Raw genomic sequence first — 15,738 nt, 5'->3', positions numbered from 1 at the left:
CTTGTTAAATATAAATTTCAGCCAGGCACAGTGGCCCACGCCTGTAATCCCAACATTTTGGGAGGCTAAGGCAGGCAGATTGCTTGAACCCAGGAGTTCAAGAAGGTGGGGCAACATGGTGAAACCCATTTCTACAAAAAATGCAAAAATTAGCCAGGCATGGTGGCAGGTGCCTGTCATCCCAGCTACTCAGGAAGCTGAGGTGGGAGGATCGATTGAGCCCGAGCAGCCAAGAACGTGGCTTCAGTGAGCCAAGAACGTGCCACTGCACTCTAGTCTGGGCAACCAGAGTGAGGCACTGTCTCAAAAAAACAAAAACCAAAAACCAAAAAACAAAACTCTGAGCTCCACCCTCTGAGCTTCTGATTCAGTCCAAGAATTTACATTTCCAACAAGTTCCCAGGTGAAGTTTGCACTGTTCATCTGGGGACCACACTTTGAGAACCTCTAGTCTAGACTAGAGTTGTTAGACTTTTCTCTGAGTACATCAGTTCAGTGTGGCACTACATACTTAAAGACCAAGACAAGGGTATTTCAGAAAGGATGTTAAAAATGAAACGGAAAACATGACCAAACATAAATTATACATATTTATTTTAAGCCATTCTGGTCAATTAGAACAGGAAAAAAAAAAAAAAAGCTGGAAAAGATCCAAACTATGCTAGAAAGAAATTATAAGGGTCATAGAATATGTGAAGAGACCAAAATGGATGAATTAATTAAAAAGACTAAATTTACAAAAGAAGGCAGAGATAGATTATAATCTAAAAATTGATAAAATTATGAAAAGATATGTGCAAAATGAACAAATTTCAGATTTACAGCGTTATGCAGGTGGTTTGATTATTTGACCCAAACACGTCACTTTTGGGGTATCTTTTTATGTTATTTACTAAAACAGTTTTGGGGCTAGATTTTTATTCAAAGCCACTTTTGAAAATGGTTTCCCACTGGCTCCCCACACAAAGCCAGGGAAGCCACAGAGAAACATTCCTCACTCACCATCCCAATTCTGCATGACTCAGACATTCTCGGCATTAAATTAGAAAGGACAGCCTTCTAATGCTGCCATAACTGCTATTCTTTTCTCATGTAGACAACTTTTAACCCTGAAATAGCATATTCAAATATACAATTCTCTCAACAGCTCAGAATATCTGTAATTCCCTCTATCCACCTGCTATTTGTCTCACTGTTCTGAGAACACATCCAAATTTCATATCAGATGAATTCTACTGACAGCCTCTCCTCAGGACTATCATACACATTTTGCATCATACTGTCTTCAAGCTTCCAGAGTCCATCTTCAAACACATCTTCCACTTGGGTGGTTCTTGTTATGCTACCTTTAGTATCCAGCATCATTTCCTCGGAAGAAATCAATACACCCAACTGTTAGATCCTTTCATTATCCAAGTCAGTCCTACAACCACCTAAGCTACTCCCTCTACCTTCTTAGTATCCTTGCCAGGTCTTCCCGTTTACATATATTTGCTTTTGTACTCTTCACATCCCACTCCCAAAGTCTCCTGCACAACTCAAAATAACCTCACATCTAAGGCAACAATATTTGGTTTCTGACCTTTTCCAAACCAGTATAAATATCATTCTATCACTCATGCTGCTTTCTAGAAGAGGCAAGAACATGTTCCAAACAACTTCTGCTGTACAGACAGGTGAATGGTTGTAAATTATTCCCAGGATTCATGAGTGGCTAATTTTTTATCATAAGACTGTTGATTCTGCTTAGGACCTTGAAATTAAAGCTCCCTTAAACATCAGAGGATCTCTCATTGGTTGGAGTTAACTGGGAAAAAGCCCTGTAACAGGGGATACACACACACATTCCGACCTTAAGACCAAAACTCAGAGTTCATCAGAGTCAAATCCCAAATTTAAAAAGTCATTACCCAATGAATGACTAACATAAAACTTAAACATAGGCTCAATGCCTATTAACAATTATTAAATCTTAGTCTAAAATGAGCTCCAAATTTATGCAATACCACTTTGTTCCTGAAATATCTTAATTAGAAACAGAACTTCATGAGAATTCCTACATGGACATAAAATAGCTATTTATGATTATCAGCTTTTCTTTTCCTTATCTTAAACTGTCTCTAAAATGATAGACTTGGAAGAGTAGGGGGAAGGGAAGGTTAGGGAGAGATTTCTTAAAGGACACAAAACTATAGCTAGATAGTTAACTAGTCATTCTACCATGGTCTAGAACAGGATAACTTATTCCTCTTATCTAGCTCTAATTTTGGATCTGTTAACAAATCTTTCCCTAAGCCTCCCTTCCCCACACTCTTCCCAGAAAAGCACACAATCATAAATAGCTGTTTTGTGTCTACACAACAACTTGCACTAAATTTTTTAAAATACAATGATCCTAGGTAGGGGTCTGATTTTACTGGACCAGAATGTCAATCTCTGTTGACATTCACTTGCAATATGCAGATTCCCAAGTCCTGCCCCTACCATTCTGATTCTGATTTTGACACACTAGTTTCAGGCCTACTAATATGAAATTTTTAATGTGCATTTTAAACAAGCACTCTAGTAACACTTTGGGAAGTATTGCAAAACACCCCCCCCACCCCCACAAGAAGATCATTTATAAGAGGCAAATTATAAAGCCTTAGAGGTATATCTAGTAAGGAAGTTTCTGATTAACATAGGAACTCTTCTACGATACTAACAGATTGACTTACTGATTTTAATAAGAAAGAATATCAACATTTATACAGTCAAATAAATCGTATATGCCTCTGTAAATTATGAAGCCTGATCAATTATTTTAACAATACTACCATTACTTGAAACTCAGAGTCACTTCTTAAAATTTATTTTCAATACAGTGTATGAGTCTTCAAATTACAAATTACAAAAAGGAAAATTGGTTTCCTTATGTTATTGCTCCTTCTTGGTTTTGATCAAAATTAGAGAACCCCAGGTATGATCATCACCCAAGCTCTAAATGAGTTTAGACTATTTTCTAAGTATATCCTTACAAGGTTGATATCTGCCACTAGAGAAAACAAGATGCTTAGAAGAATGCTACCAGAGGGTCAAGATGCAGTTCTTAAGAAAAGATTTTTTTAATGCTTTGCATAGAGGATAGAGTATAGCCTCTCCCTAAGACATTTTAAACAAGACAATGTTCACTTGGATGTGTAAGTTCAAGTAGACTTGCTTTAAAAAAAAAAAAAAAAGTATAACATATTACTGAGCACTACTGAACACATGTCAATAATAATGAGAAAAGAAGACATTACCTGGGGCTGCTGTCTTCAATAACCTACTGCTGGGTTGTATTTGCTCACTTCACTCTTCAGAGGAGCGGAAAGATTTCTCTAACATTTAGCTCTGCTGGAAACCCCTAGAAGAAGACTTTAAAAATCTGTGAAGAGGAATAAAAATAATAATTAATAAACTGCAAAATCCCATCTGAGTATCTCTACTTTTTCTCTGCTCCCGTTTACCACTACATGTTGTACACTGAGTGGGTTCTCCCAGTGTGCATTTGTCTTCACCATAAAAAAATAAATAAATAAGCAAAAAGCAAATCTTTATTTAGAAATCTGAATGCTAGCCAAAAATGAGAAACTCCTGCTGGGTAACAGAAAATAGAAAAGGATTCTTCCATCTTATAAGATATGTCAAACAATTATGTGCTTCTTTTAGGAGTGAAAAAAAGTGTGAAAGTAAATCCACATCCATGGGTCAACAGCATCATATTAAGATAATAATGATAGCATAATATAAAATAGCAAAGAAAGGAGCACAAAAAACTTTTTATAAACAATTTCAAAAAATGTACAATATTCCCAAATATTTCCGAGTAACTCTGACCTCTCTAGATACTGACACTCTGACCTCTCTAGATACTGACAATTCAAAGTTCAGGTTTGTGCCACCCAATGGGCAAAGTCTACTTTGGTCTTAGACACACATCTCCTATTATCAGGTCTAACTGGCAAGATCAGATGTGTCACTTAATGCCTATCCTACAACCAGAAAAACATGAGCTTGAAGAGAAGTAAGCTGGGAAATTATCCTACCTAGGAGAAACACAGAACAAAACCTAGAGGTGTCCAAGAGAGCAATAAGAACATCTAGAGAGTCTAACCCTTAGCAGTTAGCCAGAATCTAACATAAATACTAAACAAAACCACAAAGCCACTATTCGGCATCACAATAAGTGGAAGCCAGAGAAAATGTCCAAGAGAGTACATTTTTTAAGGAAATCATAAATACTATACTTAAATTTAAAACACAGAAACAGGCTGCTATGCCTACGGAGTAGCCATTCTTTTATTCCTTTACTTTCCTAATAAACTTGCCTTCACTTTACTCTATGGATTTGCCCCCAATTTTTTCTTGCGTAGGTAAAAGAAGCCTCTCTTAGGGTTTTAAAAAAATAAAAAATAAACATGGAAACAATTTAAATGCCAATAACTGAGGAAGTCAGTTTGTCACAAACTGTACATTTGCCACAACCACATAATTTACTTAATCACAATTCTGTCGGCCATTAAAAACTTTTTATTCCATAATATGTATATATAAATATACTTCAAAACATCAAGCTGTACATAATACATACAATTTTAGGTCAATTTTTTAAAGTAATTTTTAAATAAAAAAGAAATATGTTATGAGTTATAATAAAATGGGAAAATGTAGTTTATAATACAAAGTGGAAAGAAAAAGCAGAGTACAATGTTGTAATTACATATGATCACAACTACTTATGCAAAAGAAAAAAATAAGATGCAATCTCTTCTGATATACTTACAAATAATAGGTAAAATAGTTCCTATCTTTAGATGGGTTGAGGGGAGCAATTAAAGTCAGAGCCCTGTACAACAAATACGTCTTTTTGAAATCTCTATACAGCCATGATTTCTCAAGCCCCAAAGGGTAAGCCACTCATTCACATAATTTTTCTGTAATAGTCCAATATAATAAAAGATGGCCCTAGAAGTCTTTACAAAAGGTGTTGTGTATGTGTGTTTAACCTATGTGTGTATGTGTGTCAAAGGCTTAGAATGTACCTTTTCTTATAACAAATATTTTGTGAAAAGAAAAAAATGGGGGTAGGGGGACACAATGTGACCTAAATCTTCAAAACTAGACACAGGAGTAACAGTGGCCAGGCATGAGAAGAGTGGAGTATGAAAAGTAAAGGATAACGTTCTGCATGCAAAAAACAAATTCTTCACATTCAAATTTCCTCAATACCCTCAAATCAGCCTTCTTCGCTCTAATCAATTAATCATTTATTAACCACCTGGGAACTACTAGTTCCTCATAACAAAATCTCAGGCCATTTAATCGCAAGGGGTTTTACAAGTAACAGAATTCTCCTTTTTCCATACCCCACATGAACAGTTTTATCATCACGTGCTGGAGAGATACAGGCTCTTTTACCTCCTCTTAAGAATTACAGATTGCTGCCAGATGCTCTTCAGGTGATTTCAAGGCTTTTTCATCTTGCAACTTGTGAATTATGAAAGGGCATCCCTAATTCATGAGAAATACTTCTCCCATCTCAGTGTCCATTATCATATATCCTCCCCTTACACTCTACAATTTTAGGCACTCGCACACATATGCTTTTACTTAGGTAATAAGGCATTGCTGGGTATCAGTTAAGGGCTTTACTAAGAACCACTCTTATATTTTACCATCATGATTCCGCCAGCAGCAACGCTTCATGACTTCAAAGGAAGCCAAGTCCTTTGACAGTAATGCACAGAATGACATCGAAAGCAAGGTTAAATGGAACTCAAGTAAATTGAAAGAACTCTCTTAAAATTCACGGTTCTTGATAATTCTCTTGGTTGTCATCTCATTTAAAAACAAAATATGTCTCCTGCTAAAAAGGGGAGAAGTTGGCAGTTAACAATTCAGTCATATTCAAATCTCTCCCCAGGCAAATGCTTTCCTTCTAACAAAACATTCTACCTCCACATAATAAAATCAAATTCAGGCTCACAGTCCTTCTGTGTAATAGCTATATCACATCCCTAATTTCAACAGAGGAACAAATTTTAAAGCTCATTTCCAAATGGCATAAATTCAGTGAATTTAGACCTCTACTATGTCAAGTTCAGAAATATGCTAATAGGCAGAGAGTACACAAAAGCACAGCAAAACCACCAAATGAACACTTTGTTGGGGTGGTGAGAAAGAATTAATATCCACATCATGGATTTCTCCATACACTAGAGAAACAAATGGGGGTGGGGTGCACATTTATACAGGAGGTGTGGATTATCCATAGCATTGTATTAATTGATCTGTAATATAATCAAACGCTTTCCTGGAGGATAATTAACCAACCAACCAATGAAGAGAGAAGTTTCAAACAATTCAACAAGTTTTCAAATACATGAAGCTGACTATGAGCTAATTATTGAATAATTTCATTCTCAAAAAGGATTGAACTGGGACAGGTAATACATTACATTCACATGTGGAAACTCCCATAGTAGAACAAAATATTCTACACAGGTCTACAAACTTCACTGATTCCATTAAGCACGCTAATAATAACTTAAAGTCTTAAAATGAATGAACCCATACTGATCACTTAAATGCAATCCCTGAGTTTTACAGAGGATAAAACTGAAGCACAGAGATGATGAGTGACCTGTTCAAAATTAAGTTGTGGTAAAAGATGAAGACAGAGGTAGAAGCCATGTCTTCTAAGCCTCACAGTAATACTGTCTTCTCCACATTAAGCTCACAATTCCTCAACAATGTATCCATTAAGTTGATTTCATTCCTCCTCTCAACAGTAAACCTTCTAAAGCTTTAGGAAAAGTTGAACCAAATGAAGCTTCAATCTTCAATTTCCATTCAATCAATCCCTAAGATTTCACATTAATTACATACAATTCATTTTTACCCAAGAAACTCAGTGTAATTTGGGTGACTTTGGGAGGGTCTCAACTACAAAACAAATTCATGAATTGGTGCACACCACGAGGCAAGGAAAAAAAGCAGGCAGAGACCACAAGTATCTTAGAAATACACCAAGAATACTGACTTATTAAAATGAATAATGAAGGTGAATGAAACCAAATTCTAGTATTAAAGCGATGTTTCCCGATGTGACAACTACTCATAAGGTGGTTTTTTTAAGTAGTCATTGTTTAAGGTTCTGTAGTTAAATAAATTTGGGAAAATGCCACATTCTAAATGTTCTTCTTGAATATTTACAAAGCACAGTATGTGTATTAAGGCTCTAAGAAGGCCTTGTAGAAAATAAGTTTGCTTAGTTTTGTTCAGCCCAATATTATTTGACATCTTTGGTTTGCAGAGCTAGTATTGACAACCTCCAAGAAATATACTTCAGGAAGTATATACAGCATTCTTGGTGAAAAACCCAAGTCTGACACTCATTAAGCAGTATTTATAATGAGATGACCTCCCTCTTCCAGACTCAGCTGTTAAAAATCAACTTGTGAGGCAAAGGAACTTTGTTTTTACAATGAAAATCGCCACCACCACTAGCATGTAATAAGTGCTAAGAGCAAGGCATGTGCTACGTGCAGATTTTTTTTGAAATGAGGCTAGGCATGTCTTCAGCCACCAAGTTAGCTTTCCCAGAAATTGCACCTTTTCATAGATAAACAAAACATCTTGTATAAACCATTTTTACACAAATAAACATATTACACTATTTTATACATTGGCAATGTTTCCAAATTGGTACATAAAGAGAATTCACTGGTGTGAATTTTTATGACCGCACATTTTCAAGTGTACAGCAGTAACATAATGTATTGATTCAGTATCCCATTATGAGCATTAGGGTGTTCCCAACCTTTAGCCATTATAAACACTACTACAATGAGTACCTTTGTACATAATTTTCTCATGCATGTAATAAGTATATACAGTATATGCAGAATACATTCATAGTTTGTATGAATGTTTGTATGTCTAGGACTGTGTTTTTATATCTAGGATAATTTTCTAAAATTGAAATTCCTGGACAAAGCAATATGAAATTTTTCATATTATAGATTTTGCCAATTGCCCACTAAATAGACTAATGTTTTGCACCTATACGCTCTACAGAACAGGTTATAAGACTGTAATCTTTGTCCATCTAACAGTGATAAATGGTACCGTGGTGTAGTTGTAATGTGCATATCTATGATAATGGGTGAAGTTAAGCATCTTTCCATATATTTAAAAGCCACTGTTATTTCCCTTCCTTTAGACTATTTGTATCCTTAGTCCACTTTTCTTCTGGGTTGTTGGACTTTTTCTTATGGATTTTTAGGAGCTTTTTTTTTTTTTTTTTTTTTTTTTTTGAGACGGAGTCTCGCTCTGTCACCCAGGCTGGAGTGCAGTGGCCGGATCTCAGCTCACTGCAAGCTCCGCCTCCCGGGTTCACGCCATTCTCCTGCCTCAGCCTCCCAAGTAGCTGGGACTACAGGCGCCTGCCACCTTGCCCGGCTAAGTTTTTGTATTTTTAGTAGAGACGGAGTTTCACTGTGTTAGCCAGGATGGTCTCGATCTCCTGACCTCGTGATCCGCCCGTCTCGGCCTCCCAAAGTGCTGGGATTACAGGCTTGAGCCACCGGGCCCGGCTTTAGGAGCTTTTTATTAAGAAAATTAGTCCCTTCAAGATTTGAGAAGCAAATATTTTCCCCAATTTTCTTGTTCCTTGAAGTATGCAGAAGCTATTCAGGTTTTTTAAAAAATGTAATCAAATATATCAATCTCTTCTTTTATGGCTTCTCAGTTTTCTGTCTTACTTAGAAGGGCCATATGTACGTACTCCAAGATTATAAAATAATTTTCCCATGTTATTTTACAATCTAGTCTATACTTGAAATTTGTTTATCATAGATTGATTTTTGGCTTAATATTTGAGATACTGCTGCAAATAGTACCTTTTCCCCCAGACAGCTACCTGGTTATTCCTCAGTTATGGAACTGAGCAACTTTACCCAACTAATTTGAAATACCACCTTTATCATATGCTAAATATGGTATCTGGCAATACCAATGTTTCAATTATTGTAGACTTACTAAGCTAGATTTTATTCTCTTTTTCAGAATTGTCCTATTTGTGGTTGTTTACTTTTCCAAATGACCATAGAACCAAGTTGCTTAGGGCCCCCAAAAAATCTGTTGTTATTTTTACAGGAATTACCTTAAAATACAGATTCACAGAGAATTGGCATCTTCGCATCCAAAAATATGATGGGACCTTTCCATGTTTTCATATCTTTTTTTCACACTTCAGGAGCATTTTTAAATGCCTTCACATATTATTTTCTTAAGTTTATTCTTAGGTGTTTCATCCTTTTTATGCTAATGGCCTTTTTCCCAATATATCTTCTAACTGGTTGTTAGCATATATGGGAGGTTATGAATGTTGACACATTACTTTGGCATCCAGGCACATTTATAGATTATCATATTCTTCATAATTAGTTTTTCATTTTATTCTCTTGGATATTCAGGTCACATATTCCCATTATTTGCAAACAACATTCATTTACCTCCTTTCTGATTTTTATACCTTGATAACTTCATTTTTTTCTCTCATCCAGCAGCACTGGTTTATGATTCCAAATACCATTAACAATTAGTGAAAACAGTATTCTTATTTTGGGTTCTGATGTTTATGGAAATGCTCTCAAATTTCCTATTTAGGCTCAGATGGTTTTGGGTTGAGATGAACATACTTTGCTTTGCTAAGGGTATTTTCCTATTATATTTTGAAGGGTTTTTATAAAATCAATAATAGGGCCAGGTGCAATGGCTCCAACTGTAATCCCAGCTCTTTTGGAGGCTGAGGTGAGAAGATTTCTTAAGGCCAGTAGTTCAAGACCAGCCTGGGCAACATAGCAAGACTTTGTCTCTACCAAAAAAATGAAATAAAAGAATTAGCCAGGCATGGTGGTGCACACCTGTAATGTCAGCTTCCCAGTTACTCAGGAGGCTGAGGTGGGAGGATTGTTTGAGCCCAGGAGTTTGAGGCTGCAGTGAGCCATGATCATGCCACTGTGCTCCAGCCTGGGCAAAAGAGTGAGACCCTGTCTCAAAAAAAAAAAAAAAAAAAACGGCCAGACACGGTGGCTCACGCCTGTCATCCCAGTACTTTGGGAGGCCAAGGCAGGTGAATCACGAGGTCAAAAGATCGAGACCATCCTGGCCAACATGGTGAAACCCCGTTTCTACTAAAAATACAAAAATTAGCCAGGCGTGATGGTGGGCACCTGTAGTCCCAGCTACTTGGGAGGCTGAGGCAGGAGAATTGCTTGAACCAGGAAGCGGAGGTTGCAGTGAGCCAAGACTGTGCCATTGCACTCCAGCCTGGTGACAAAGCGAGACTCTGTCTCAAAAAAAAAAAAAAAAAATCAATAATAGAGATTGAATTTTACCAAATGCCTTTTCTATAAAAAATAATCAGATGACTTTTTTCTATTTATATTTAGTAATATGATGAACCTTTCTTGCATGCCCAAAATAAACCTCAACTGTTACAGTGTTTTATTCTTTTAATATGTATAAAGTACATGTTAAGCATGTTATTTCCTAAGCAGTCCTACAAGCTGGGCACTATTACCATCCTGCTCTGCCCCTCCTTCACCCTACTTCAGCCACTTCAGCTACACTGGCCTCTCCTCACTGCCCCTCTGACACACCAAGCTTGTTCTCACCTCAGGAATGTGCAACTCCTGCCAGACTTGCTATTCCCTGGAGCCTCTAACCCCAGATATCCTCATACATCATCCTCCTCTTCATTTGTGTCTCTGCTTACATATGACCTATTTATGGAAGCCTTTCCTGTCTACCCCACATGAAACAGAAACCGCTTTCCAATCTTACCTCTACCCCTGATGCTGTTTCATTTTGTCTGTAGCAACTGTCATCATCTCATATATATTCACATGTGGAAAATACACGAAATGTTTAATTTCTTTTAATTTACATTCCATTTCCCCATGAATTGAAGCTCCATGACAGCGGAGATTATTCTCTTCTTTGCCCATTGCTTGCTTCCCAGCACCAAGAGTGGGCCTGGCACGTGGGAAGTACTTACTGTTTATTGAATGGATGAACAAATGAATGAATGGATACTTATTTTATACGTAAGAAAACTGAAGCTTACAGAAATTAAGTAACTAAAATCACACAGAAGCATAGCTGAGACTAAAACCCAAGTCTAACTTTCAATTCCTGACCCTTAACCATTAAAACAAATGACAGGTGACTTTAGCCCACTGAAAATGCTCATATAATCTTACAAATTCTAAAGTACAAGTTAATGACACCATTGTTGAAAGCCTGAGGAAACTTGTATAGACAGCCCCTGTACAAGGTAAGCAAAAGAATCAGAGGATGGCCTCCAAAGAATTCCTTGGACATTATAGGAATTACATTGTTAGCTTTCCTACTGACACCCATGAGCCTCACAGCAAGCATCATGAAGCTGTGACCTTCATCCGCACATGCCCTTGTATATCCAAAAGATAAAACTGGACGCTTTGGGGCCGAATGGCCGATAAACACGTGTTTATTACTGGCATGGGCAGACACACATACTAAAAGTACCATTTCCCAGGGGACTAGCCATATTATGATGGGTACAGACACTAAGGATTTAGCTTTGAAAACACCATTTGCTCTTCCAAAGCCGAAGAATCTTCTGTGATTTCAACAGGCAAGTTACAATCAGGTATTGTTAATGTTCTTTTCCTCCTCTATCACTGGGATACTTTCTTTCCTTCAGACAACGTCAGGCTAAAAACAAAATTTCACAAGTCTCCATTTCTCACACTAAACAGTACAGTATCTTTTTTTTTTTTTTTTAGAATTTAATCAAACCCTAAATTTTAGAACTGTGGGGTTGATCCAACATTGCAATGTGTCACATTTAATTCCATCAATGTAAAGCATAATGAGCAAAGATTGAGGTAGTGAGGCATAATTAAATGTTTTGAACCTGTGAATTTCAAAAGCAAGGCCCATTTGTGTTATTTCTAAATAGTAAATAAAATCATTTTCCAACATTTTACTATCAAATTATAGTAATTTTTCCACCAGTACACACTTGAGGGAAGCCACAAAAGGACTTTTCCAACAGTTCATTCTGTTATTGCTCATAACCTTCTAAATACTTCTCCTCATTGGCTTCTATTCAAAGGTAAATGGAAAGCAGTAAAATTTATGGAAAATATATTCAACTGCTTAAAATACATCAACCAAAAAAAAAAGATTTTAAAGCTGTATTATGAGTTGTGAAACTGCATTGCCTTCACTTACCTTTCAGTTTCATTGGTAGGTAACAAAACTGACAGACTGGTCAAGTTCCAAAACATCCCCTACACAGAGCCTGACTCTTCCATCTCAAATTCTCACCTTGGTCAAGGCCAGAGTAAACACCTGTCCTTCACATTTTTACACAACATCACTTTGTATGCTGCAAATACAAGCTTTCATACCAGGGAGGAAGCAAATTCCAGGACACTGGAAAGACTTCTACTCTCTTAAACCAGTCTGTTGATTGTTCCCTTGACTTTCTCAACTGTCAAGATGGTGAAAGGAGGAAAAGAATCTTTCTGTGAAACTGTAAAGTATAACCAGATACGTTTGCCCTTTAAGCTTTTCACACAGAGAGGTAAAATAAAACTCAAGTCTAAGTTTTAAAATTTAGCTATGAAAATTATATTCTAGCACTAGACAAAATATTGCAAGATTTTAATAAAATAAGATTATTAAAATCAATTTTTACATTTCATGGTCCAAGGAGAGACATCAAAGAATGTTTAAGTAACATTTTAAAGATACTATACTTTATAAAGTTAAGAGGAAAAATGACAATTGCACCAGTTCAGAAATGCCTTAGAGTAGGGAAATGAAGCAGCATTAACTATTAATAAAGCTAGAGTCCTAAAATAAATTTTTTAAAAAAGATTAGCATTGAGAAAAAACTCACCTTAATAAAACTCAGCTTAATAAGGGAAAGTAGTTTATTCATCTTGCATAATACCATTTCATTTTATTTAGTCCTTTCTCTAAGGATTCTAGAGATCTTTATGAACATTATCCAGCTAATCCTTCATTTACCAGTATAAAAGGAAAAGACATTGACTGCTATTACATTTACAAACATGCAAGAGATAACAGCAACAACAACAACAAAAAACAGAGAGAGGGAGATAAAATTTCAGGAAACTTCAAAGCAAATAAGACAGTAAGTAGACCCTTTCCTGGCATGGGTTTTTTGGAAGGGAGAAAGGTGAAATGTACAATAAAAACAAATATGTGCAATATTAAGACTGGCTTAAGTAAGCAAGCAGATTTGGAGTTTATTGTGCAATGGTCTTGCCACAGACTTGCAGGAAAAAATAGCTTGGTATAAACCCAGTCTACATTTCAACATTCAAAAATAGCTTTTTTATACCAAGTCCTAAATGTGCTACATGTTTTATAATCCCAACAAATACACTAACTTCAGGAATCACCACTTACATTTCTGCCTTTTGAATGTTGGAAGCAAGAACAGAGTGGCTGACAAAATTCTAACTTTCATATGATATCCCTAACAGAGTAAACATTAAGACAATGAAGTAGTTGCTACAAAAAAAAAAAAGCAAGGCAAGAGGAAAAGATTCCACTATTTTCAGAGGCAGGCTCAGAGAGGAAAGTGTAATAAACATCCTTGGCAATCACAGGGCACCTTGCAACATGTTTCTATTAATATTTGTTTACATGTTTTTATCCCCACAGGAGGCTGTGATCTCCTTGAAGGCAAGGACTTGGCTTTATAGCACCCAGCCTATCAGCCATCAAAGTCAAAAAAATGGGCCAAGTGTTGAGTCAATAAACTTTTCTTAAATTCTCTTGACCAAAAATACTCATAGTGTTTGTATTATGTGAATTTTATCTCACACTTTTTTAAAGTACCAAAAAAAAAAAAAATCATGGTCTGAATACATGTTAAAAGCCAACTAACAGGAAAAGAGCTGTTTTACATTATTAGGGCAAAGCTATTTTGAAATCAGATCATAAGTAACCAGACTCTAATTTAATGGTAATATGTTTTTCAATAAACAATAAGCCCTCTAATCACATATGTATTTCTTAACCCTACATATGTCCAGTGTCCGTCCAGACAAAGGAGTATACAACTGCAAAATACCCTCAAGTTATGGCTTCTCACAATTTGCAATTGCAAAAATGTGGAACCAACCCAAATGCCCATCCATCAAGGAGAAGATAAAGAAACTGTGGTATATATACCATGGAATACTACACAGCCTTAAAAAGGAATGAATGAATGGCATTCACAGCAATCTGGATGAGACTGGAGAATATTATTCTAAGTGAAGTAACCCAGGAATGGAAAAACAAACATTGTATGTTCTCAATCACAAGTAGGAGCTAAACTATGAGGATGCAAAGGCATAAGAATGATACAGTGGACTTTGGGGACTAGAGGGGAATGGGTGGGAAGAGGGTAAGGGATAAAAGACTACAAATTGGGTGCAGTGTATACTGTTCAGGTGATGGATGCACCAAAATCTCACAAATCACCACTAAAGAACGTACTCATGTAACCAAACACCACCTGTTCCCCAATAACGTACAGAAATTAAAAAAAAAAAAAAAAGAAATCTCCCATGTGTTTACCATATTGTGTAAGCACTCATTTGGGCTAATAAACGTTTCTAAAAAGATCTTAGATAAAAAATTACAAAACATAGGCAACAAATAAAAATTAGAATATAAATTTTCTTTTAAAAGTTATGGCTTCTAGGTCTGCTGATTGGCATGCTGTTGAAATTATAATTTACCTTCCTCATTTAGGTGTAAACAGATTCCATAATACTAGGTTCCACCATAGGAAGAAGAGATTCAGAGTGCTGCTTTGGTGGGTTTTTTTTTTTCTTATTGGAAAAAATACGGTAAAGTTTAAAAAAAAAAAAAAAAAAAAAAGAGGAACAATTCCAAGAGAGTTCCAGAGTTAAAAGGAACTTTGAGGAAATCTAGGGAACTGCTTTGCTTCAGGCTCCCTCCTCTCCTCGTATCTTGAATCTATTATGCTTCCAAGAAATGTAAAGACCACCACACAGGTTGGAGGACTGATTGGTAAATGGCTCTGGAGTTCCTGAACCAAGCACTTGTCCCTCATTTATATGCATTTGTTGATCCCCAGATAAGGAATCCCCAGATAAGATTCCCTCAGATTGAAACAGCAAAGAACCTCATTGAAGTAAAAATGTGATCTTTGGTATTGTGCCCCAATTTTGAAAGGTCAAGTCCACGCCAGCCAGTATTGTAGGCAATTAGCTAACATCACGCCTACTGTCTCTGCCCCACAAATTAAAATCCTGGAGCAAAAATACAATAAGGCCACAGGCCAAAGAAAGGAAAATGAAAACTTCAGTAGAAGGATGCAAAGGGCAAAGATATTATTATTGATTACCCAGTCTAAACTCATAATACTGACATCAATGACTAGAAGAATACAGAGCTTTCACATGATCTGTCAGATTTCACTAGGTAGACTGCAGGATGTCAGGGCAGGAACCCTCTTTTCTTTATTCTTATTGTATTACACAAACCCTAAAATTAATATCGATATTTTGTATGTCCCCAAGAAACTGTCTGAATGACATTAATATGCATATTCCTCATAAAAAGATGAAGTCATTTGTTCAGAGTTCATTGTCACAATCAATCCTCTAA

General features: G+C 36.3%; 1 protein-coding gene across 2 annotated transcripts in view; it reads right to left on the bottom strand.

Moving 5' to 3' along the window:
- The window catches only part of FHIP1A (FHF complex subunit HOOK interacting protein 1A), a 265,000-nt gene that overhangs the window by 179,558 nt on the left and 69,704 nt on the right, over positions 1–15,738 (bottom strand). For both annotated transcript variants that reach the window (XM_015139343.3, XM_078002365.1), the window contains exon 2: positions 3,282–3,406. The gene's annotated coding sequence lies outside the window, so the exon portion shown is untranslated. The remainder of the gene's footprint in view (positions 1–3,281; positions 3,407–15,738) is intronic.

Source organism: Macaca mulatta, chromosome 5, assembly GCF_049350105.2.
Source record: "Macaca mulatta isolate MMU2019108-1 chromosome 5, T2T-MMU8v2.0, whole genome shotgun sequence".
NCBI classification, from domain to species: domain Eukaryota; kingdom Metazoa; phylum Chordata; class Mammalia; order Primates; family Cercopithecidae; genus Macaca; species Macaca mulatta.
The sequence above is the reverse complement of the archived record's forward strand: the minus strand, read 5'-3'. Positions and strand labels throughout refer to the sequence as shown.